At 41.7% G+C, this 25,737-nt stretch overlaps 1 protein-coding gene across 5 annotated transcripts in view; it reads right to left on the reverse strand.

Annotated features, from left to right (window-relative positions):
* The window catches only part of CTNNA3 (catenin alpha 3), a 399,590-nt gene that overhangs the window by 187,744 nt on the left and 186,109 nt on the right, over positions 1-25,737 (reverse strand). Inside the window, exon 1 of one of the 5 annotated variants that reach the window (XM_086900644.1) lies at positions 23,441-24,337. The exons of the other annotated variants lie outside the window; for them this stretch is intronic. The gene's annotated coding sequence lies outside the window, so the exon portion shown is untranslated. Of the gene's footprint in view, positions 1-23,440; positions 24,338-25,737 lie in introns of those variants that run through there. 5 annotated transcript variants of the gene reach the window in all.

The raw sequence follows: 25,737 nt of genomic DNA on the forward strand, positions 1-25,737 counted from the left end.
CAGACCCTTTTTCAGCAGAACAAACAGAACAAAACACATGTTTTGAAGTTTTTAAAGGCAGAGAACACAAGCCCAGCAGCCCTTTTCCTTACCCCTCCCATTCTCAGGTGTTGCTGTTGTGGTGTGTTCAGAGCCCTGCTGAATGTGAAAATCACGTGTATGCTGAGGTCTGTCTCTCCAAAAGGACAAAGGATACCAGGACAGACTGGCTCTGTCCCTGCCACAGTGGCTCAGAGGTTTATCAGCCATGGTGGCCCCAGAGGCTCCCCCAGCACTTCCATCCTGCAGGGAACAGGCAGGGAACAGGCAGGACTGAGCTCTCAGCAGTCACAGGTACCAAACCTGTGCTTGGAGGGTAGGGGCAGAGGTCTCTCTGCAGTCTCCTGGGGAAAAGAGAGCAGTGCTGCTTTAAAACTCTGCACTCTCAGAGGGTTTAGGAATCAATACAGCAGCTGTCTGATGGGCACTGTGCACCTTAGAGTGACTGATGACAAGTTAACGCAGGACACATCAAGTATAAAACCGTATCAAGTCAAAAGGTGAAGGATGGCAGAGTCAGGAACAGCCAGCCCAGGCTGACAGCAGCCACTTGTGCACATCTTTAACCTACCCCAACAGCCAGTTTGGACAGATTATGAATCACTGTTTTATGAACTCCAGACTATGATCATTGCTGCACAACCTTCAGACAGCAGGTATTTTTGGGTCACTAATAACTTGATATTCAAGCTACACCTACAAGAAAGTGGTAAAAATCCCTAAGAACTGTTCTGTCAATCCCTTCCCTAACTGAAATCATTTCATCAGGTGGAATATTCAGTACAGTGACACCTCCTCTCCTGCTACAGATCACCTGGCACAAAAGAAAGCACAAATCCTTTACGATGGGATCAAAACTGGGCTTTTCAGCTTGGGTACAGTGGCTTAGGGAAAGTCTGCAGACACGGGGCCCACGGGGATCCAGATGTGGAGCCAAAAGCCTGTGCTGTCCCCACTTTCCTGGGAGCATGCAGGCTGTATTGCCTGCTGCCACCTCAAGACTGCAGAATGTTATAGATACATATTGTATTGTTGGCTTTTCACAAATATTAAAATGAATGTTATGTGTGTAAGAATGGGAAATTTTGTTGTATTAATATAGTTTTCTTTATTTCTGTTATTGATGAAACTTAGAAATAGTGGTATAATACATATATGTTAGGCTATGGCATAGCATTAAAACAAAAACTGCTCTTGTCTGTATAACCCAAAGACTGAAAAAGATAGCTACAGACCCTTTTTTTCTTTTGTAAACTCTCTTATCCAGATGAAGACAGCAATGACCAGAGCTCTGGGGGGAGGAATTTATTGCATTCCTGGTATCAGGGAATATAAATCTCAATGGCGCCAAGAAGATTGATCTGTGGGGATGGGGGCAAGAGAAAACTAAACAGAAGAACACCAAAGATCCTAAGAAGAATGTATGAATATGTATGAGAATTTATGGATATGTAGGAGGGTTCTGTTTTTAAGGGACAATCCTTGGTCAGTAAGGTGTGCTCTCTTGGCTGAATGCAGAGACACCCAGCCACATCTGTATACTTTACTTTATTCTAATCTCCTAGTTGTCTTTTTTTTATTAAACTTTTAAATTCTATAAAAATGATGTGAACCTTGTTTTTCACAAGAAGAAGCAGCCAGAGCTGCTTTACAGGCATGACAAGAGGGATGCCATGCTGCCTGCACGGCTCTCCACTGTTCCACAGAGTGCCTTTGCCACACAGGACTCCCATCACAGAGCTAATAAGCCAACTTTTACTGCATTTAGCCATGATAAATCCTCTGGGCTAAAAGGCTGTTAGTATTATCCAGTTTGCAAAGTGTACTTTGCAGTTATGAAATGTTTACGACCAGCCAAGCCTTTGTTAATAACTCAGCAGGATGATCCTGTAATGTAGCTCCTCATATAACGGGAAAGGCACAGTCTCAGTGCTGTTCACATTTTGCTTCTGCATTCTTTATGTGAGACATGCACATGAAATACTGTCCACCACCATTACAGGAACACAATTATTTGCTACATTGGGACAAATAACTTTGGAGAAGATTTTGAGTGGCCTTCAGCACAGGAAAAAAAAAAGATTCTCAGACACCTGGAATCAATTTCAGAATTGATTCTGAAAGCAGAAGCTTCAGAAGCTTTATATTTCTTCAGAAAGCAGAAGCTATGAGAATATAAAAATAACTACTATCAAACTGTACAGAATGACAGGAGGTACAGGAACAGTTCAGTTCTGATATAAGGCTAGTGGGAATTTACTGGTGTGCATGTCAAGTAGATTTGCTTAAAGTAAGAAATTATTAAGAATGAGAAATATTTGTATAGTTTACTTGCAATATCACATGGAATAAAGTTTTTAAAAAATATCCTTTTTAGGGTCTTTTTTATTGCTCCTACAAAATGGGCTCAACATTACAATTGCATTACACTTCACTATGATACAGTACCTTTATTATAGCCAAATTCCCTTTAATTTTCTCAGCCTTTAAGACACCAATCTTATAGAGCTGCATTGTGGTTATTTATTTCTTTTATTTCTTCTGTTCCTAACTTGGTATTCATTTTCTACCTCAGAGTCATTTCCATTTGGATGAAGGAGAAAACCCCAAGGCTTCCCAATTCCGCACTTGACCACCACAAAAATTTGTTTTCCATTTACTTTCAAATGATTTGTGGAGTGTTTGAGATTTACACCCAAATGGGCCTGGCTCACTGATACAGTCACAGATCTTGGAAATATCAATTCCCTCTGAAACTGCTTAAAAGCTGCACTGAATGTAAAACAGAAGGGGAATACATGCTGGACATCTAGCATCACATTCAGAAGTGCAAATTCAGCTTTCTAAAACAACTTATATTGTTTAGGATAGTCTCAAACAACTCACACCTACTCCCCAGCTAGTTCATGAGATCTCAGAATTTCCTGTTTGCATTATGTTGACAAGTTTGGAGGGAGGAATATATAGGAATTTATACTTCTGATCTTAATGGTTAGTTATCCTCTGAATTCTGTTCCAGCCTCTTGTATTTTGATGAAGCCCATTAATCTCTAACAGTACAAAACTAACAGAATGAAGGTACTGACCTGTTTAGACTTCCCATTAGTCAATATCTGAAAGGCCCTAGTGTATCAAATGTTTGCTACTTTAAATTTCAAGTCTCTGTTTTTATGATCTGGGTCCATTGATTTGTCAATGCTTGGCAACACAACAATGAGGAAAATCACTATTGAGTGCAGCAAAATCCCCCTTCTCACTGTTATAGATACATATTGTATTATTGGCTTTTCACAAATATTAAAATGAATGTTTTATGTATAAGGTTAGAAAACTTTGTTATATTAATATGGTTCCTTCTATTTCTGTTATTGATAAAACTTAGAAATAGTGGTATAATATACATGTACATTGAGCTATGGCATAGTATTAAAACAAATATTTTGTTTGTATAACCCAAAGACTGAAGAAGATAGTCAGAGACCCTCCCTCCATTCTTAGATTATCTTGTCCAGGTGAGGACAGCAGTGACCAGAGCTCCAGGGGAGGAATTTATTGCATTTCTGTTATCAGGGAATGTAAAACTTGGTGGAGCCAAGAAGATTGATTTATTGGGAAGGAGGTGAGTTAAAATCAAAGCCTGCAAAAAAAAAACCACAGGTCCCTTTATTTTTGGAAAGGGTTTGATGATGTCATTAGGAAAGGGTTTGATGATGTCACTAGGGAAGTTTTTTTCACTGCATAAATGTAAATTAAATGCCTGGGTATTTTCTGTTTTGGTGTTTTGAGGTTTTTTTGGGGGAAAAAAAAGCAACCCCAAGAAACAAAAGCAAAAACAAACAACAACAACAACAAAAAAACCCAAAAAAACCCACCGAACATAAAAGGCATGTCCCCTGAGTCAGGCAAAAGTTTTACTATTTCTTTAGCCACTATATTAAAAAACCTGAAATTGGCTACTGGGAGAGCTGGATGAAAACATGCAGAACATACAAAAAATATTTCAGAAATCTGACAGAAAACAATAGAAGACAATGCTGTGTCCACTGAAGGCAGCAGGAACACTACCACCTGTCCAAATGGAAGCAGAACTGAAGATTTTTTTCACAAGAAAGCTTTGAACTACTGGAAATTAAAACATCTCTTTTCAAAAAATACATATTTTTCGGAATTATACACTCAAATTAACTACATTTTGCTGAGATGTTTTTCATTTCAAAAACTCCAAAGAATTTATAAAGCATAAAATTCAATTGCATTTTCCCATTCTAAAAGTCACAACAACATACTCTTTTCCAGCAGTCCAAGGCATACAGGAAGATGTAGCTTCGTTTAGAGCAGCTGGCCTAGATGATTAGAGTAAACTGATCTGCTGAATGACAGAAACTGAGTCTCTGTGTCTGCAAATACAGGCAAATTTTCATCTCCTGCTTTTTTTTTTTGTTTTGTTTTGCCCCAAGAAAACATGCTAAAGAGCTTGGATTTTCACTACAATTAAAAACATGGAATTAAAATATATCTTAATATTATGACAAATTATCTGCTGTTCAAAATTATTATTATTATCTGCTGCCTGGTTCTATATTCTGATTTTTGAGGATTAAACTCTTGGTCTAAAACTTCTTTTTTGTCTGTCCTAGATTTGGCTCTTTGGCAGCTCCAGATACAATGTCTGAGAGACAGAAGAAGGGCCTGACTGCCCAAGTACCCTCCTCACATCACAGAGGAAGCTCCACTTGCATCCCCAGCAATAGGTGTGAGGATCCTGGGGAGTGAAAGGCGTTTCAACAGAGCTGGACAGACAGACAATCAATGACAGACAGATAATGGCAGAAACACAATCACCAAGCAATCACCAGCACACACACGGCTGTTCACAGCCAAGATACAACAGGACATGTCCCTTAAGGCCTGAGCTGGTTTGTTCTAAGCAGCAGAAATAACATGTTCTTCTGCACAATTAAGTAATTTTGCTTATTATTCAGAGCAAGAGGCTGGTGTATGCCACAAGTCACTCATGTACAGCCCCTCCACTGAGCAGTCTGGAGGTGGGTGTACATACTTATGCAGGGATAATAAAATGGGAGAAAGTGTACCATGATAGCATGTGCAGCCTTTGTTTACAGTACATTTTACATTGATGGATTTCAAATAAACTAGCTATCACTTCCCCCTCCCAGGAATAAAAGAAAATGGCACACTGCAGAGAAATGCTATCTCCAAACAACAGCTGTACGGGTACTTTGGCGATGGATGGAACTGGCACAGAGCCCCGGCAGCGCTGCCATTCTGCCATTCCCCAAAGGGAATCAATGCCTGATTACATTTAGCACAGCCTCTCTTTTGCTACCTTCATTACATCTGCTATGAAATCACAATTCTCTCTTTTCATTTCTTCCCCTAGCTTCCTTTGTCCCTGAATTCCTCTGATTACTAGTCCCCTGTTCACAGATTTCGTATCTTTTAAGAGCCAGAGCCTACCCTGGAGGTATTTCATGTAAGCTTTTCCCCCTCTAAATGTGGACCTGCAGCCCTTCATCCCAGGAACTGCAAAAGATCTCAGAGCACACAGTTTGGGGCCATTCCACTGCCTTAAGATTGTAGCTTGTGAAAAAAGACAACAGAAGTTTTCTGTTCTGCCTCCATCCCTCGTTCTGGAAGGTTTGCAACTGCAGCAGTCTCTGCATCTCCTCTGGGAAGAAGCTGAAGGAGGGCTGAAAATCTGGGGGTCCTGATGCTGTTGCTGACTTCAGGGAGAACCCAGCAGTAGTTTCCTGTCACCCAAAATGTCTCTTCGGGGTATGTGACAAACTGCTCCTGCAAAGCCATTCTAGAAGCATCACTGTCATTGCTGTGTACTGCAAAGGGTCTCAGACACACCTCTGACATGCCATAAGGGTGACAGTTAAATAGGTATCCGGTTTTATTAGTTCTGTATCCACCGAAGCCACCAAAGCTAAGTAACACTACAAGAGCACCCTGAAAACACTCACCCTCCCTTGCCCCACTTCCCCTCCCTTGAAGCCAAAAGCTGTAGCCCTGCAGTGGAAGTGTTACAAATTAAATTAGAATTTGAGACAACTAGGTCTATTGAGTTAACAGCGGGTTGATTAAAAATGAATACAATTTAATGAATTGTATAGTAATTTGGTATAAAAGAATACAGTTTAGTAAAAACATACAATTTAGCAAAAAAATACAATTTATATGTGTCATTTGCCAGTAATTAAGTATGATTAAAGCATAAGCAAAACCAACCAGGGTACAGGGAGGTCTTCTCACCCCACCTCACATACAAAACTGACCAGGGTACAGAGGGGGCTTCTCACCCTGCCTCACATACAAAATAAAACAAAACAATTCAAGCTAAATTTATATACTCTGTGCTTATACACATTCATTAATGTTTCCCATAAGTCCCCCCCTATTTCCGATTTTTTTGACTTTATGTCACTGTTCCTCATGGCCTCACTTGTTGTTAGGGGGTCTCCAGTTCTCTTTTGGGGGTCTTTGGATGAAGGCTCACACTCATCCTCGCTGTCCTCTGGATAACCTCACAGGTTTGCATGCGTGTACTAAGTGTTGTGTTATGTAAGTCCACTAATCAGTCTTACATTTAATGAATTTTCAGGCCCTATGCTTAAAGTCATTCCAACTTCGTCCATCTCAAGGTCGATTTCATCTTGGGACATCACTGATCTCAAAACTACATCCTGTACTTTCGTTTTAACATGTAACATCTGTAAAGGGTACATCTGCCTTGTAACACTGATTCCTTTGATTGTTTCTAATAATAACCTTTCCAAATAGTTCAAATTTAGTTAGCATGAATCAATTCCATTTATTACAGAATATTAATTATTAATTATTAGAGAAGGAACATGGCCAAGCCTCAGAGCAGTCCTGCCATGTGGCTGAGGGGAGGGCACAGGCTGTTTGCTGCTTACCCACTGACTGGGTTTAAGGCCACAAGAGGAGACTCAGGGTACATGAAAGGAGAGCAGCACGCTCCTCCGGTGCAGTGTGCTCTCAAATCCATTCCCTTTCCTTTGGGATTACAACTGACTGGTGCTCTAACAGCACTGACATTGCACAGTTCATGGGCAAGGATCCCCTGTTTACTGCAGACAAACCCATTTACCAGCACAGCAGTGCTGAATTCCTGGAAGAACACATGGGAAGTCTCTGGGATGTCCTCAAGGCTCATCTACTCACCCTCCATGAACACCCATTAGTAGCTAGAGAATCACAAGAACGTTCCTCACATTATTTTCAGAGGTTTTCCTCTTATTATAGCATTTTACAGAGTAAGATATGAACAAAGCCCCAGGAGACAAGGTAACACAACGTGAAATTCAAAACCTGTCAAGAGTAAAATCAGCTGAGTTGGCACACACCATCCTGACTATTCTTAGAACGATGTGTAAGACTGAAGAGGCCTCTGAGAACTGAGCAGAGCCTGCCCACAGCAGGACTTGCTGGGGATGTGTAGCAAGGGGGCCCCACAGTCAGCAATGTAATCATTTAAGCCTCATTTTCCTAAGAACCCAAGCTAAACAGCAATTATTTTGTAAAAGCCTCAAGCCAAGAAAACACATCAAATAAGTTTCCAATTTTAAGTGTGAAGAAGTCCAATCAAATAGCATAGCAGATGGGGTTTGAGTGCAGTAAAACTTTGCACACCAACAAGAAGAGATTCCTCACACTGGCCTCACCTTCTCCCAGCAGCAAGTGAAGCCAGCCCTGGAAACCAGCAGGACAGAACTAATCAGCTCACATCAGCTCCTTTGCTGGTTTTGTACTCATCTCCTTGTCTTTAAAGGTTTCCCTTGGATATGGTTTCAAATACAGATATTTTTGTAACCAAAACAATGTATACTGTGTTGTTGTAGCATTCATTCTAATCTATATACATATCATTTTCATCTGAAGCTCAAACAAAATCTCAAGATGTGGAAAAACTGGTTTTGAGAGAGTTTTTTTTTATTGATGATATAACCACTAAAATATGGCTTTACATTGCTAATAATAGTAGCTAGAGTTGTGTTAGTGGTATTGCCTGCAAGAATACACAATAAAGTGCAAACAGTAGCATATAAAAAATACCAATTACTTATAACACATATGAATACATAAACAAATTCAATGTGCCATTAAAATGATGTTGTATTTTTTTACCATATTTTTCCCTCTTTTTCCTCACAGCTTTAGACAATAATGGAAAATGTACTGTCATGCAGAGACATTTACCATTTGTATACAGAACTGCATTGTAAACATACAACCTGAATTTATAATAGACTAGAAACAGACTGGTGTGAGGAAGCCCTTAACAAGAGGGAAGAATGTCTTCATGAATAAGTATGAAAAATTAAAATGAGTAAGTGCCATATCTTTAGTATGTTGTTGTTCCTAAGTTCTGTCTTTCTATTCAGCTACTCCAAATGATACTAAAAAATACAAATACAAATACAAATACTAATACTACTACTACTAATAATAATAATTATTATTATTGTTATTGTTATTATTATTATTATTATTATTATTATTATTATTATTATTATTATTACTACTACTACTACTACTACTATTATGTCCCTATTTTCCAAACTTCCATGTCATTGAATTTTGATATGACTTTCTCTCAGCTACCACAGAGGTCCATAAAGAACCATTCACTTAGTTTACAGTGGTAAAATGAACAAAAATAATCTTTGCCATATTTCAGCAGAACAATCCACCTGGCACAAAAGCAAACCATAAAATGACCTCATGTGTGATGTTTGTGCTCACACACAATTCTTTTTCAGTTCTCCAAAAGATCAGCCCCAGTTAATTTAATGCAATGTTATACCCAACCACATCCAAAAAAGATCCACAAGTGTTTGGGATTTCATACAAATACAAGAAGGAGTGTAAGAAAGCAGGCCCCAGGATCCTGTCTCTGACAGGAATCAGCCAGAAATGTTAGGAAAGGTATGTAGCACAGAAAAAACACACACTGGTAATTTCCAAATGATGAGCTCCCTCGTATTGGCAATGTGCCCCACAGCTCGCTGACCTTGGTGAGGCAGGACTGGCATGCACCTCTCAGCACAACTCCACAGAATTCATTACTCTTCAGCCACTGAACCTCAAAGCAGAAACAATATTCTCTGACCCAGGTGAGCAACTGCACGCCATCAACAATAAATTGCAAATAATTCAAGCAAACAGTTTATGCCCAAGGGCTAGCATTTGTTCACAAACTATGTCAATGTTAATAATATATAAGTGAAGAGGAATGCTTGCTCATGAACGATTCACAAACAAATGCTGCTTTAGCCTTTCCTTGTGATAAAATGTTTGGCCAAATTCTGTGCTTGGAGAGCTGCTAATTTTCAGTGTTCTCCCCTTTTCTTCACCCCTCCAGGTCTCATCAGGAATGAAGGGACGGGGACTGCGAGGAAGCTCCATCTCTTCTGACTCCTTTACTTTGTGCAGCAAAACAGGCAAACAGAAATCAGCCAGGACCTCAGCCCCACTGCTTTCCATGAACTAGCTCAAAGACACTCCTCTTCTCCCTCTTTCCCCTCCCTCCAATTCAAGATGCTACCTAACACAAGAAACAAAAACACACGTCAGTGATGTGTGTCTCCTGGAATTCCTACTCACACCTCAGTGATACAATCTGAAAGAAAAGCAGACTACCAGAAACTATTACCTACAGCTCTCACTGATGCTGATTACATAGCAACAGTAGAAGCCTCTTGTGAATGTTTGTCCCAAATTCCATGTACATCTTCTTAATCCCCGTCAATTTGCAGCACTTTCAAACTACATTTCAAAACAGCTAGACGGTTTAAACTCAGACTTTGGACTGAGTGGAGGCACAACTGAATTAATCCTGGAATGCAGAACCTGCTCTTGCACTGGAAATTTCAGGCTGGATCCAGGCACCCACATGAATTTCTCCAATGCATAAAACCGGAGGCCATCTAGAGATAGCACTCTACATTCCCTCTATAATCAATCAATAGGGAGAAGACAGCCAGCCCCCAGAGGGCAGTTCAGAAAACGATACACACAAAGAACAGCTACCAAGAGGTTGTTAGTAGGAAGGAACAGTGCATCCAATTCCCCTCCTCAGTCAGAAATCAGACACCTGTCTCAGGATATCACACCACTCAGCCTGACATGGTTTCAGGCTGTGCCTCTTGCTTCCAGGTCTCACATCCAGACAGAATAGGTCAGGTAGGGCAGTGCTTCATCTCAAAACAAAGCTACAAATTCCCTTTGGTTTCTTTTGTTTGTTGGAGGTGTCACATACACTGTTAGATTATTAAAATACAAGAGGAAGAGGGATTGACCCAATACTATTCCAGTTAACCAAAGAACCTCTGTGACCATAACAAGCCTTAGCTACTGGATTTCTCATCACAGTCCATAAATTAGGTTTCTAAATCACTTGCACAGCTTTGAAAATTTCATATTGAAATACTGAAGATTCCTACAAAAGTCTCCTCCTCTTCTAAACTAAACAATAACATAACACACTAACTAAAACATATATTGAACTAAAAATAATGCACAGTAAATGAAGCCAGAGAAACAGAGTATTTCCAACAGCTATGCCAATTACTAAAAAAATTATACAGATATTTTCATTCTTCTGGATCTTTTCCACCAAAATAAACTTAGTAGATTATCCACTTCACAGTTCATAAAATGCATATGCCACTGTAGAAGAACTCACTGTACACACCACTACTATTTTCAATCTTTGCCATGGGAATTCATGAGTGTCAGCAGAAAGCACGTGCTTCTAGATGCCACTTATGTCTTAGTTTAATAAATATTCTCACACATCAGAACTCCTCACTGTTCTGAACAGCGATGAACAAAATCTACCAGTGCTAAAGATCTTGCCATCACACCAACCACATTCTGCCAGGCACTTTGAAAAATATATTTTCCTTGGCCTTCCAAGTGCAACTATAGAATGTGTATGAAACCAGCCCCTTAGAAATGGAGGTTTTTTTCATTAATAACTGAAATACCTGTCTGTGAATCTAAATGTTTTTGTAACCCAAGCAGGGGATGTGCCTATGAACAGATGCACGTGCAGTTTGCTGTGCCTGCTTAATGCATTTCCTGACAAAGAGAAGTCCTCAATAATGCTAAATTTGCCCTAACAGCTAGTGCTCTATAAGCAAATGGAGATGTGGGAACAGTGAGGGAGTAGAGAACAGCCCTGGGAGGGCCCTGAGCAGTGAGGGAGGACCGTAGCAGCAGCCCTGTGCTGCACAGGGCAGAGGAGGGACACCCCCAGCTGTCCTGGGTGTGCTGGGCACTCATCCTCGAGTGCCACACAAATGTCCTCTCCAAGGAACACTTGTATGTCCCCACTGTCTCCCATCCCACCTTACAGATCCACTCCTCAGATCTCCTCCCTCAGAGCCTGATCCCTGATGCTCGTGTCTTCCCCCTCTGTGGTTCCCAGCTCACAAATCCACAAGCCCAGGTACTGACCTTGCATCCCAAAACACTCCATTTTCACTCAGCATCACAGGTCTCCAAGGGCATCCCCAAGTATTGATACTTTTGCTTTTGTTTCTACCTCTCACAACAGCTATTCCAAAGATCTGACTTCACTTGAAAACATGCACGTCTGCAAAGGTAATTTTAGTTATCATACACATATAGTGTCTCAAACCTGTATCTGACTGGGAAAAATCAAAGAATTGCTAAATATTTCTGAATGCAGAAATCTAAGCCTCCTGGAAAACAACACTTTGTACTCTTACAGCCTATTTCTGAAGTTCCACATCTCAGATCAAACTATTAGCAACATTCCTGCAACTTAGATTTCAGCTTTTGACCCTGGGATGGCAATTTGAAAGATTTGCAATATTTGGGGTGTTTTGGGTGGGGTTTTTTTGCCCATCAAAGTTAATGCTAAACACCAAAGCTAGTATTTTCAAATATTTCAAATAATTTACAAAACACAATTACAAGCTTATTTCTATTAAATGACTGGGGGTTTTCCCTATCATTTAGCTTCCAGCCCCTGTGGTAAGAATCACACATTCAAAAAAACTCTGGCTACCATAGAACAAAGTCTCCATTCTACACAATGATGGAGCTGGATACATTTATAACATCTATGGAAGTGACCGAGGAACGGAGACTTCAAATCTGGTATCCTAAACCTCATTAAGCTCTTCTACACTAGAGAGAACTGCAACTATTTCTCCTAAAATCTGACTCTGGCGCTGAGTGGGGAATCAGCACTGGCCAGCCAAAGGACCACAGCCAATGCCCTCTGGCCCCCGAGGATTTAAGGAATGCAGCTCGCTGATGTGACACAGATTGCTCACAGCAGCTTGGCTTATGTGGAAGATCCAAAATACAAGGTTTCCTTTCTCTGGCTATTAGAGGAAATCAGATGGGTTAGTTATTCAGTCAATGTTAGCTTGTCAAACCACTAAACAAAAATGCATTTCTATTACAGTAGAAAAAACCCATCAATTATTTAATTTCCTTCAGAGCCTACCTAAAGACAAGAGCATAAGCCCTGTATTAGTTGAACAGAGAAGTCTGTTCACAGCTCTGAGCTGCACTGGTATTTACCAGCTGCAGGAGGATTTCAGAGCAGTGGAAGAAGCGTGAAGCTCAGCCTACCTCCTTCCTCTAATTAACTTTTGAAGTATCCCAAAAATGCAGCGTACCTTCAGGGAAAGAGAGTTTGTCCAGCCCCCCCAGGCACACTGGATTAAAAACTGGGCCTCAGCAGCAGACACGAGTGTGCCGGGGTGATTGCTGCCAGAATATTCAGATCAACCAACCTGAAAAATTATGCTAGCACTGGTGGCATTTAAAGCTGTATTTTTTAACATCGGTAAGTTAATATGATTTATATTAATACCATCTTCCTTGAAAGAAAAATAAACCTCTCAGTACTGAACCTCTTCCAAAGCATCCTCCCTCACTGCAGCATCAAATCATTTACTGTTATTAACTCAGTCACACTAAGGCAGATGAGGAATTTACCAATAAAATCTAGGAACACAGTTATCTTGTTCCTCACCTCTGATTTTTGGAATCTAAACAAAACAATAAAATCACTGGTTTCTTTTATTGTTACCAGCATGTCTTATTTTGCAGTAATATTGAGCTGCTTGCTGTCTCAGGGGATTTATGTATTCAAACATCAAACATTTTAAAATTCAACATCATCTGAAAGTGCTAATGCAATGTGTGTAATCAATTAAGACTGTTTTGTATGTGCATTAGTTTTTATTAATTCTGTATTTACTAGGTGTTAGTTAAATCCAGTTTTCCAACTGACTTTAAAGTAAATACCTTTCTACAGTCCCGAGGAATGAATTGCATTTTGCTGCAACAGCAAAACCCAGTGACTAAAATGCTTCTGACAGAACTTTTCTAATTATTTCAATTCAAATACCTTCTGCTGTGGGAGGCAATTTGGCTGTGGTCTGAGAGCTCTATCACCACAAGTGTCCGAGGATATCACTTTAATACACACTCAGAAAGGAACAAATGCTGTTTATACAAGGTGTCATTCCCACAGAGACCAGACTGGTAGGCAAGTCTGTGTTCTTATAATTCCATTCTTCCTCAGGGAACAATTTCTGCCATAAAAGTTTTATTCCCATTGAACAATTTTAACTTCCCTTAAAGAGAAGAACCTTTTCTCGCTGCAGGATAAACACAATTTTAAAGATTTAGGACAGAAGTTTAACTCATTCCATGCGGGATCCAAGGTTACCCTGCAGCCAGCCAGTTTCTCTAGCTGGAGCCTGCTCAGCACACCTTTCTGTCTCCCAAGTTGCCCACTGCTATAACCCCAACTAGGGGATAAGAAAACCACTGTGGCCTGGGGTAGGACCCAGGGAGATGTGCACTCCTGGAGATGAGCATTCCCTGCCAATATGAGAAACAGGCTCACAGCCTTACGTACTACCATGAAGTGAAACGGTGAGGATGGACAGAGAAATGCTCGTTTCATTCCATAAATAGTTATAGCTCTGAAAAGAGAAGCAGTAATAAGACACTACTAAATATTCAGTGATTCCAAAGAAATCTCTCGAAAATCTATCACCACAGAATGCAGGACAATATTTTGAATCAAAGATGTAAACGCACCAAGAACTGAAACCCAAAGTACAGTTGGGTTTTCCTTTTCCTCTAATTGTCTGTCTGCTGTCAAATATTCTTCTCCTATCTGTGCTAAGGCCAACGTTCAGGCAGAGCTGGCAGGATCCCCTGATTTATCAGTGTGTAAAATGCTGTGAAAGTGAAGCATTACAATTCTAACAGCACTGAAGCTGCTGTATGTGCTTTCTGTCTGCTGCAATAGCTTCAAAGCACTAATTAAATAATGGCAGTAACTGTTCTGAACTTCCCATTGGAATCAATATGGATCCATGATGTCAAAGCATCAAGCTGTACAGGTCGGTCTATGAGCAGTTCTGAAAAGAACAGCCATATCTGTCACTTTTTGTGAGTTATCTTTTGATAACATCTGTCATGTCTTTTTTCAGTCATACCATGAGCTCGTAGGGCTGCGATTAACCCTTTCCATATACTCTTCACTCTGCTCCAGCCAATAATTTATACATTAAAGACCTAAACAGAACTTGTGCTATTATTTGAAGGTGTGCTTGCAAGTGTTGAAGATATTACTCTTGCCTTAAACAGCATTTCATTCTATGTTTCATGATCCCGATCCATGATGAGCAGCCAAGCCTAATACTTAATACCAACCTGAACAGAGTATTAAGCCAGAGACTCTAAGATCAAGCATTATACTTGACCTTTTGAATTTTGTTCCAATCAATACCTCAAAAATTGATTTTATCTTATTCAGTATACCCAAGTGGTTTCATTAAACTGAAAGATACATGACCTCCCAACAGGGAGAGGCCACCAGAAACTATTCTCTAGTCTGTGTTATATAAAAGCCCTAATCAACAATCAGTGAGTATCTGAGAATAACTAACACATCCACCTCAATTATTATACAGCAGCCATACCAGCAGTGGTGTCCAGAGGAAATTATGACTGGAATATTAAACAATCAAATTTTTAGACATGGTTAAATGTCTGGCAGCATAACTCAGCTGGATTTGGGCCGCACAGAAGTGCAACAACAACCCCTGCCAGTTCATTGTAGTAACAATGTGAGACCACGTCCTGAGTCAAATGTATCCAAGGATTCCCACACACCAACTCCCTGGGAAGTGACAACTTCCCCCAAGTGCACTTTTAACCTCCAGTAAATGAGATGAGCACATTACTGTGACAATTTGTCCCCTTCAGCTTGTAAATGCTTTAGTCCTAAGCGGTGGTGAGGTCCAAAGGATTAGCCCCAGGTCCCTTCCCATGGGGCAGCTCTCCAGCCGCTCTGCCCCAGCCTGGCCAGGTGCATGGGGCCACTGGGGCCCAAGGACAGTGCCTGGCACTGACACTTTTGTACTACTGGATCCTGGCATTGGCCTAATAAATGGAGAGTCCTCCTAATCAAATATCAGAGATCCACACCTGTGGACACGTGTAAAATGAAAGGAGAATAAGGAATGGCTTTCCTGCAGTATGCAAACTGCCTTTTGTTGGTGTCATTACCTGAAAACAGGCTCTCAGTGTAAGCTGACCAGACAGTATTTTCTGAGATCTCTCCCTTGTCCCAAACCCATTTGTTTTGTACAAACTCTCTGCTTCAATCCAATACCACAACCTTCTCCACAGCTCTCATCCCTTCCTGGAGGTGTCTACTCCAGAGTTGTTACAATTCTAATCCATGCAAGAATTTTCCCCACATACAGAAAACCCTGTCTGACAGAGTTCCCTCCTAATCTTCTGCCCTAAACTGCCTCAGTTTCTCATTTACAAGAACCAGGCTTTTTCATTAAAGCTGATTACAATTAAAGCAATCATAACTTCTTGGTGCTAAAGAAGTGGATTTATGTTTTTACTATCAGAGGTCCTGCTTTCGCTTTCTTCCAAAAATACTCTTGCAGATCCAGCAGTCTCCTTTCTCTTTCCTTCCTCTTATGCTTTTGCCTTTGTAGCATCTACAATTATGTTCTTCTAGCCTAATTCCACAATGCCTACAATCTGGAACTCCTTTATGCCAGCCACCTTCCTGCTGCCTCCTTTGCCTGTTTTCTACCAAAAAAACAAACCCAAAAAAATCCAAAACCACAAAAAAACCCCAAACCATCACACCAAAAAACTCAACATTTTTGAAACTTGAATTTCTTTCAATAAAATTGATTGTAGAAAATATGAGTTAGGATTAGCCTGGTGAAAAAAAAGGGTCATTTTTTCAAGCAGCCCTCAAAATACCAAGCATAGAAAAATAATAAACAGAAATTTTAAAAGTGCAGTTTAACAAATGTTTGATCTCAATGAATCATCCAGTCAAAGGAGGGAAAAAACCCAACAAAACAAATTTATTGCATGGCAACACTGAAGTGGTGGGAGTTTTATCTGGCAGAGAAGAAAGAAGAGAAGGAAGGTTAACCATTCAATGCCTTAAATCAAAGCTCTTATCTTTTATTTCCTTAGTTCATTCCAAACACGTTTGCCTAATTATAAATTCTGGGAGATGCCAGCATTGAAAGCCGGGCGTTGTTGTAACGCAGGGCCAGGACGTGGCTCCTGTGGAACCTGGCAGGCCTGCAGCTCCCTGGGTGCTCCTTCCAGCCCTGCTCCTGCACAGGTGTCCAGTGGCCCAGCTCCAGTCCCCTGTGACCTCCCCAGTCAGCCAGAGCTGCTGGGAACTGACGGAATGGGGCTGGGGCAGTGCCTCTGCTGGCTCCCGCAGGACCCCTGGGGACCCATCTGTCCCCTTGCACCTGTGTCAGAAACATCCATTATTGTTTCAGCTGCATCTAAATGGGAATGTCAAGGACCTAGATAAAAGGATTAGTGCATTTCCCTTGGAATCTTCTGCCAGAGCAACATCAGTTTGTGACAGTCTTCCAAAAAGGAGAATATCTCCCTTGCCTGCTATAGTAAAACTCCTGTACTAAAGATCATGTAGATGTTTAATGACTTCTTTTGCATTAGAAAATGATTCAAGTTTGATTTAGATATTGATTAACAGACATGGCAGGGAGAAAGAAAACACCTCAAGTCCCAGAACAGCACTGACATGAGGCTGTGAGGAACCTGAGGGCTGGTGTCTGACAACTGGTACGGGCAGGAGAACACACACACAGGGGCTACTCACACACGGTGCCATGTGGGTGAACACCAGCAACTTCAACCAACCTTTAACTGCAACCAAGAGGGGCTGAGAAAGGTGAAATATTGCCATCTTATACTCTCTTCTGCTCTGCACAAATGAACCTTGCAAACAAGAGCTGTCACCTTTCACAAGGTGGTGCTCATCTGGCTATCTCAGCCTCTTTCCCCACGGAGCGCTCATCCCGAGCAGCGGGACACAAAAGCTCCCCTCCAGAATGTCTCAGAAGTTACCTGCTCCAGTTCCAGGTTAATTGAGATGCAAACTGGAGACACCGTGTTAGAGCCAGTCTCCCAAACCCTACACAAAGCCATCCCACAGCGTGAGGGACAGCTACCTACAAGAGAAGAACATCTCTGATGTCAGTATGTTTGGACTAAGCAGTGCACACCCCTCGTGGCAGCAGAGCTAAGAACATTTCAGCTCTATGGTGTTTTCATGGCTCCTGACTTCAGCGGGCAGACTGCATTTAACAGAAGAGTCATACTGCTTTTTCATCACATAAAATAATTCCCTTTCGTGGGGAAGTAAAGAGAATGAGAAGCCAGTGCGGCTGCCTGATGGATGTCAAAACCTATTTCATTAAATATAGGTAATGGCAAAGCTCAGGAGAGGCAGCAGCACTTTATAGTGATTTCCCATTTATTCATTTTGTTTCAAAGCCAACAAGAACTCCTATAGTCTTAGACCCCAGGAAAACAGAATATTTGCATTTCAGATTTTATCAGTCTTCTAAAGACACTACCTACAGCACACACAAGCATGTTTAATGCATCCTCACAAGCTCTTAGGGAATTATTATGCGCAAATGCAAAATGCATGAATGGAATCAGTATAAAATATGATAGATGAATCACCCTGAATATCAGGAGTAAACCCAAACAGTGACTAATGGAAGATTTACCTCTGACCTCTGTTCTAATAATGTAAAGTACAAATTAAGAGACAAGCAGAGACAATAATTAATTCCATAAGGAATAAAAACCAGCACAACATACGCCCAGTAAGTGTTATGTTAAGCCATAAAACTCGGTCAGTAAGTTCCTCTGACAGACACAGGCACACAGGTGTGGGAGGACACTGCTGCTGTGCCATACACATCCCTACCCAGGCACTGCTATTCCTGCTCATCAGCACTCCTGGAAAGCCCTGAAATAGTGCTTCACTCCATATCATCATGTGTAGAGCTCTCCAGAATTTTTTAATTTGTTTGTGTTTGAGAAACTCTCTAATGAATTCATGAATGCTTCCCTTTGCGGTTTCTGCCTCTCCTGAATGGCAACAATGGAAAGAAAGGGAGCTGAAACAAAGCAGATTCCTTTGCTGCTGCTGCTGCTGGCTGCTTTTGCATTAAACTGTGGCAAGTAAAATAAGGCAGCACGGACACACGCGACACTTGGAGCCAGCCTCTGACAAGGCAGCGGCGCACGGCGCCAAGCAAATTGTGCAGAAAGCAAAAGACAAACAGCAGCAAAACCTGGCAGAGACTGCAAACCTGTAAAGCACTAAAAACATTTACTCTTTTTCAAATACATTCTAGGCACAGTGGGACGTAAGGCATCTCATACATTTTTGCTGCAAGTGGCCTAAAGTAGAAAATACCAGCTAAGTGGCAACCTAAGCAAGGAATACAAATGTCCCAGAGAAGCACTTGAAAATAAGCCATAAATAAAAGACTCGTAAAGTACTCCCAGGGGCTGAGCAAAAGAACAGCAACAGAAGAAAGGTCACTGCCATACCTATCAAATTACATGCTGAACATTTAAAAGGCTAATTTTGACATACTTAAGAGGATCAGCGACTCTCCAGCCCTTGATCTTTGCATATAACATATTGTATTAGTTCATTATATAATCTGAGATTTAATATTCAAAAAGAGAGAAAAATATACCCATGGAGAATCCCCTCCCATTCTGAAATTCTGCAACTTAACCACATGATAATTAATCCTGTCAGCAGTTGAGTCATTTCACTGGAAAAAAACCCCACAGAGAGTAGGAATTCTCCCATTCTCTGCATCCCTGATGTAATTTACAACAACCTTTTCCAAGCAGAAGATCCACGCTGGAACTTGATCAGTCCTAAGGCAATTCCCACCACATAAGGAATGGGCAGTGACAGAAGGAGGCTGCAACAGTTCTCCCCAAAGTTACAATAGCCATCGCAAGCAGATTTGGACTTTGTGAATAACCCCAGTAGTAACAGCTATTGGAAACCTTTTTTAAAGCTGGATTCAGGTAAAACTTGGTTTTATCAAAATTAAGAAGTCTGCAGCTCAGCTGTTACAGAGGCTGGCACTCACTGTTTCCCTCATGTTTCTGTGTTTATGGAAGGGTGAAATATTAAATCCTGGTCTTTACATGAACATATGAATTACCGTCTTCTTTAAAATGTTAATCTTTTGATCACCAAGTATCTGCTGCAGAATTCCAAATACCATGGTATTTATGTAAGGTGCAAATGCATTCAAGGACATTTATAGTTTTCTCTTTGGAAATGCTCTGAGGCAGTGGTGTTCTGATACAATTCCAAGAGTTTTATCCGTTTACAAATATCTCAATTCCAACAGCGTATTTCTACTTGACTTTAAATCGCACTGAGAAGAACATTGAAATTGCTATGTCAGATAAGAGCACTGGATCTCTTCCAGCTTTCAGTCTCGGAGCAGCAAGTCCTGGGTATCTTAAAGCAAACTGCAAAGATCTTCGTAGGAGACAGCTCTAATTCAGTAACGTGGCCATAGGGTACCTTGGCTTTTCCTTTCCCTGCAAGATGTGAGTTACTTGCTGGTTTTTACACTGAAACATGAGACTTTTATGTCTTTTAGCTTCTGCTAAGTACCCCATGTGAACTCTTTATGCACTTGAAAGGCACCAGGGCACATCACCTTAGAAGTCCCTCAGGAACCGTATTGTGGGGTAAAATTATCATAGTATATACTAAACTATTCAGCTGAAATGAGACATACTGGTGATGCAAATTAAAAACACAAAGTTATATTTATTTGGCTTTCCCTGAGAAGTTATTTTTTTTCTTCTTTCATACTTTTCTTATGAATTTCAAACTAAGTAACACTGTAGCACCACTCTATTTATAGCTGCTCCGTATATTAGATTTGTACACAGTTATCTTAAGATTTGAGTTGTTTTTAGTCCTGCATTGATAGAATAAATCACATTCATTTCCCAGAAGCTTTCAGACTTACAAAGAAACACAGGAAACTGCTCATCCCAGAGCAGCAGATTTAAATGGCCACAGGAATCATTTTTGTTGTGTTAATGATATTGGCACAAGTCTACTCCTGCTCTGGATTTCAACCTGGTCAATCTGTCTAAACCACAAATAAATGATGACACAACCATATGCTGGAAGACCAAAGCAATTTCCCTGTGACACACAGAAGATCCTCATGTCACGAGTCTGTGACAGAAGAGGCTCCCTGTAAGAGCAAGTGGATGGAGGTGCCCCTGCTTTCAATCTGCCTGGAGGAAAAATGGTTTTAAAACCACCTAGCCCGTGTTTGCCAGTGTTTCTGTTTTCTGCCTGTTCCTGTCACCATTCAGGGACACAAAATCAAGCTGTCGACTCACTCAGGCTCAGCTCTCCTGTGTCTCCACCACATGGGCTGGCCACAGTCCCCACCTGGTTAGCAACTGCAGCATTTCTTGCTTTCTGACCAAGAAATTCCTGCACAACTAAGCTGCAAGAGGAAAAGGTGCTTTTAAGCCTCTTACCTACTTAGGAGATACAGAATGCTGGATAGAAGGATTTAAAAAATACAAAAATACAACATGCCTCTACTAATATTCTTGAAAGGAAGAGAAGAAAGAGTGAAAACTCATTCTCTTCATGTCAGCTTCCTCTCCTCTACCCCTCAGCACTGTGTCCATCAGCAATTAACAGTTTGCAGATATTTACTGTTTTATGCACTTATCGAGTCACTTTGAGTTGGTTTGACATTTCTTTGCTGTCCTATCCACTGGGTGAAAGGTATTTAGTTTTAACGAACAGTAGAGCACCTTGTCACAGAATTCAAAATAAATATGCTGGAACCCAGATTTTTACTTTGTTTTTTAATTAATTAATTACATAGGAGTCTGTTGCATGTTTTTAAAATCACCCAAACATGTTGGGGTTTGGTTGTATGGTTATTTTTTCATTTAATTACATTTAATTTAAGACAATTATCTTGGGTGACAGGAGAAGATGAGCTAGTAGGTCATTTAAATCACATATGGTGATTCTTCAGAGCTCTGTCTGCCAGACTCCCCAATGGGAAAAGAAAATGGGAAAATACAGAAAGGAACAGTCAAAACATACCTGCCTGTATTCTATTTTCTTTTAAACCATAAAGTTCTAGTCCACCATTGCTGGCATGGATGAGTGACCCCTGCCTAAGCAACAGCTGATTACAGGCTGGTTAACTAAGACTGTCAGCATAATTAACGTCCCGAGCCTTCTCAGGAACACCAGGCTACCAGAGCTGGAATATCTACAAGCTGTCACAGCTCACTTAATTGAAAAAGACTTGACTGAATTACTAAAAGCTAAAAAATCTGAAACTTTTGATGAAAAAGAGCACAAACTTTTATTGCAGGAAAATGGCAGAAAACAGCATCAGGCTGAAGCCAGGGAAGGAAGTGACTAAGCATGCGACTGCAGCCACTTGGAATAAATCATTCCTATGCCAGTCACGGTGGGAATGAGCACAATTATATGCTTCTTAACTTTGTTCATGTTTTCCTCTTTCAGTTGCAAATCTGCTCAACTGTCATGTTTAGTTTTCTCTTCAAAATGTTACTAATGCTGTCTAATAACACATCACTCTGACTGTCTCAGACTGGAAATCACAGCCTCAGAACACCACACTGAAGTCCAAGCAGGAGTCCTAACAGAGGAAAGCTGGAATCCCTTTTTTCTCTGTGGAGGTTTTCATGCATAAGCAAGTCAAAGGAGAGACTGGAAAGTATTTTAGAATATTTCAATGTGTCAAATTAAATCATTCTACTCTGCCCTCCTGGCCCCTGTATGCCTGTTTATGCTGAAGAGCAGTAAGACTAGGAAGTACACTTATAAACATCTTCCACTAATTTGGGTCTGATCCTAAGAAATGCTACATTTATCTTTTGTTTCAAGACACTAAAAACGCATCAGTTGCAATTTTTGTATGGAAAAGTAAAGGTAATATTCAGTGAATACTGAAGTAATTTTCAAAATGGTACTCTTGTAACATTAGAAAGGCTCTGTAAGTGAACAGACATTGGCAAACTTGCTAACCATGGATATAAGATAATTCTGCACTTTAAATACAAGTCTGTGTTTCTGTATTTGACGACTACACTGTCATCACATGGAATTCTGCTACTTGGCCACTCCAGCTCAAAAAAAAGGCATCCAAAAAAATTACTCCCATAACAAGCAATAAAAATTACAGTAGATACAGAATAACCTGTGCTGGAACTCCAAAAAAGGAACAGACAGCTCAGCTGATGAAAGGGTATATGTTTGGATATAACTGATGCTGGACAAAAAGTCATGCAAATCATCTATTATGCTTATTATAAGTTATCCTTAAGATTATAAGGATAACCTTACAGAACAATCACATGCCACTATTCTTCTCTCATAAGTGAAATATGAGAGACTAAGACCCCACAAAATTAGCATAAAAGCTCCGGTTTAGAAAACAAGTTATAGTGGTTTCTGATACGATGTGGATGTCATGGGTTTCCTATAATGAAAGTTTTTCTCAGCTGCTTTCCTACAGCAGCCAAGAAGCCACTGCAACCAAGAGATGTTCCAGGGCTGACCTGACAGAATAATTAATTCTACAGCTTCAGCACATAGCAAGATATCAAGGCAGCTTCATCTGGAGCCCCACAGAGTTAAATGCATGGCAGGGCACAGGTCTGAAACTCCTAAGAAATGTGTGAACATGCATCATCTATGTGCACAGCTCCATGCTGTGCAAATGACAAATATTAATCCCTCAGAGATGTACGGAAAGGGCAGGAGTATAAAGGAGCAGCTACAGGCAAAAGCACGAGAGCAGAGGGAACGGCTGAGGAGGCAAGGCCAGCCCTGAGGGTTTTAACTACACATTCACATGGAACACTGAAAAGGTCTAAAGTTTGGCGAACAACAAACCTGTGCAAATGGTGACACGGCTGGCACTGCCCTGTCTTTGGTCAAGCGTTACTGTTCCTCTTCTCACCACCACGACATGCTCAGGGCTCACTCCTTTCCCTGTGCCCACATCTGGACACTGTCAGCATTATTGCTTTTCCCTGGGCCCAGGCTGCAGCTCTGCTTGGATTCAGTTATGCAGTGCCTCCACACCGATGTGCCAGCCCCTGTGGACTCCTCCATGGACAGTTCTGTGAGCTGTGTCCGTAAATCTGGCTGCTCGGGAAGTTCATTCCCTTTGCCGTCCCTCACATATATATGCAGAACTGTCCTAGCCAGGCTCAAGTCAGATACCTCGGGAGGCTGCTGTGGCTTCGGGTTTTTCATCTTCTCCCGTTTGTTACCTGAAATAAAGACGCTGTGGGGAGAGGAGGTTGCCGCCCGGGGGGTGAATAGTCGGCAATTCCGATAAAAAAGAACTGGCCAATGCTTCTAGGACTCACTGCAATCCTGGAAAGGCGGGGTTGCGCACTCGCTTAGCTGAGTGGGGCTAGCTCAGGCTGGCCGAGCGGGGCAGCTCGGGCTGTTTCTGCCGCTGGAGCCGTGCTGCCGAGGGGCTCGGTGCTGCTGCGGAGCTCCCCTTGCTGCCCGGGACAGCCGGGCCCTTTCGGCGCCCCTCACACCCCCGTGTCTCCGCAGAGAGCACCTCGCGGCTGCTGACTGGAATCCCGGCGGAGTATGGCCAGGATACACACGATGTATCGTGATACACAGGAGTACCGCACGGCACACACGATGGGGAAGGCGAAGCGGGAGCCCCCTGTCCGCTGCCGGGGCCGCCATCGCTCGGCAGGCGCGGGGCCGGGCGCGGGTCCCCCGAGGCCGTGAGGGAGGCCCCGCCGCCAACAGCGCCCCCTGGCGGCCGGGCTGAGGGGAAAGCGCTGAGCGGCCGGGAAAAGGAGGTTTATTATCTTTTAAAATAGCTTTTGTTGTTGTTGCTGCTCTGTCTTGTTACATATATGTGTATATATATTTTCTAGTAAAGAGCTGTTATTCCTTTTTCCCATACTTTGCCAGGAAGCACCGTGGTTTTCAAAGCGAGCGGTCATCTTTCCATTCCAGCGAGGCTTCCACCTTCCTTGGCAGGTATTTGTCTTTTAAACCAAGACAGAGACAAATGGTTCTCCTCAGACCAGCACACCTCATGGCGATACCTGAGGCCACACAAACCCTGTGTGGACAACCAAGACAGCAGGCACTCTTCCCACAATGGCATCCTGGCCCATGGAACAGTGGGAAGCATTTATGACAAGCCTGGTTTAATTCTAACCTAACATCTCTGGCTCCTTTCACAGAGACTGCAGGCACAGTCACAGGCAGAGGCCACCAACACATCCCTGCCTGTCACCCCATCACACCTCCAGGGCACTTATGGTGTGGATCATTCATGCTCTGCAGGCTGAAGCACTGCGTGGAACAGTAACTAATTTTTACTTCTGTGATGATCTTTCATCCTCCAGCACCTTCTGTTGCTTCTTACTCATATTAACTTTTTGGGAAGATGCTGGAGGATAAGACTGAATAGATCAACACTAAATTCACTGAAATAGAAATGGTCATATCAATTTCAGAGGGAAGGTAAAATGATAGCTTTGCATCTCATGGTGTGTCTCTGGAGGACGAGAATGAAGCACAGGCTGCACGCCCTTGTCAGAAAATTAACCCACAAACACCAGAGGTTTATGTCCAAAAAGGAGACAGGGTAACTTTATTTGAATAAAGGGAGAGGCCATGGGGCATTTCCCCTGGGGTCTCTCAAAGTTTAGGAGCACAGAGCCTCCTTTGTATCCCTATTTCCCAGCCACACATCCCTCTCTCGGGGACAGTGAGAGGTACAGACTTCCCAAAACATCTAGGGAATATACCTAGGATCCCTTTCTAATGTATAACCCCCCACTTTTTCTTGAGTTCATCAGTTATTCCTATGGAATTTATGGTTCTTCCCATTGTTTGTATCCTCTCTCAGTATCCAATTTAATTTATCAGCAGACCTAGAGTTTGTTTGTAAAGACAAGTCCCTCATTCCTTTCTCCCTTCAGCAGCTTCAAAAAGCCAGTTGGGGAGCAGTTATTTGTCCAATGCCCCATTAGGATCCATCCCGAAGGATGCAGGCAGTGGCTGCTGTGAGCCACGGTTTGTGCACAGCCTCACCTCTCCCTGGGCGGTGTAGAGGCCCCTGGGACCTGTCCACAGTGCTGAGACTTCACCAGGAGAGCCCAGCTGGAAAAGCCTCCTCACCAACAGGCTGTGACAGTGGC

The sequence above is a fragment of the Cyanistes caeruleus genome, chromosome 8 (assembly GCF_971803275.1).
Source record: "Cyanistes caeruleus chromosome 8, bCyaCae1.hap1.1, whole genome shotgun sequence".
NCBI lineage: Eukaryota > Metazoa > Chordata > Aves > Passeriformes > Paridae > Cyanistes > Cyanistes caeruleus.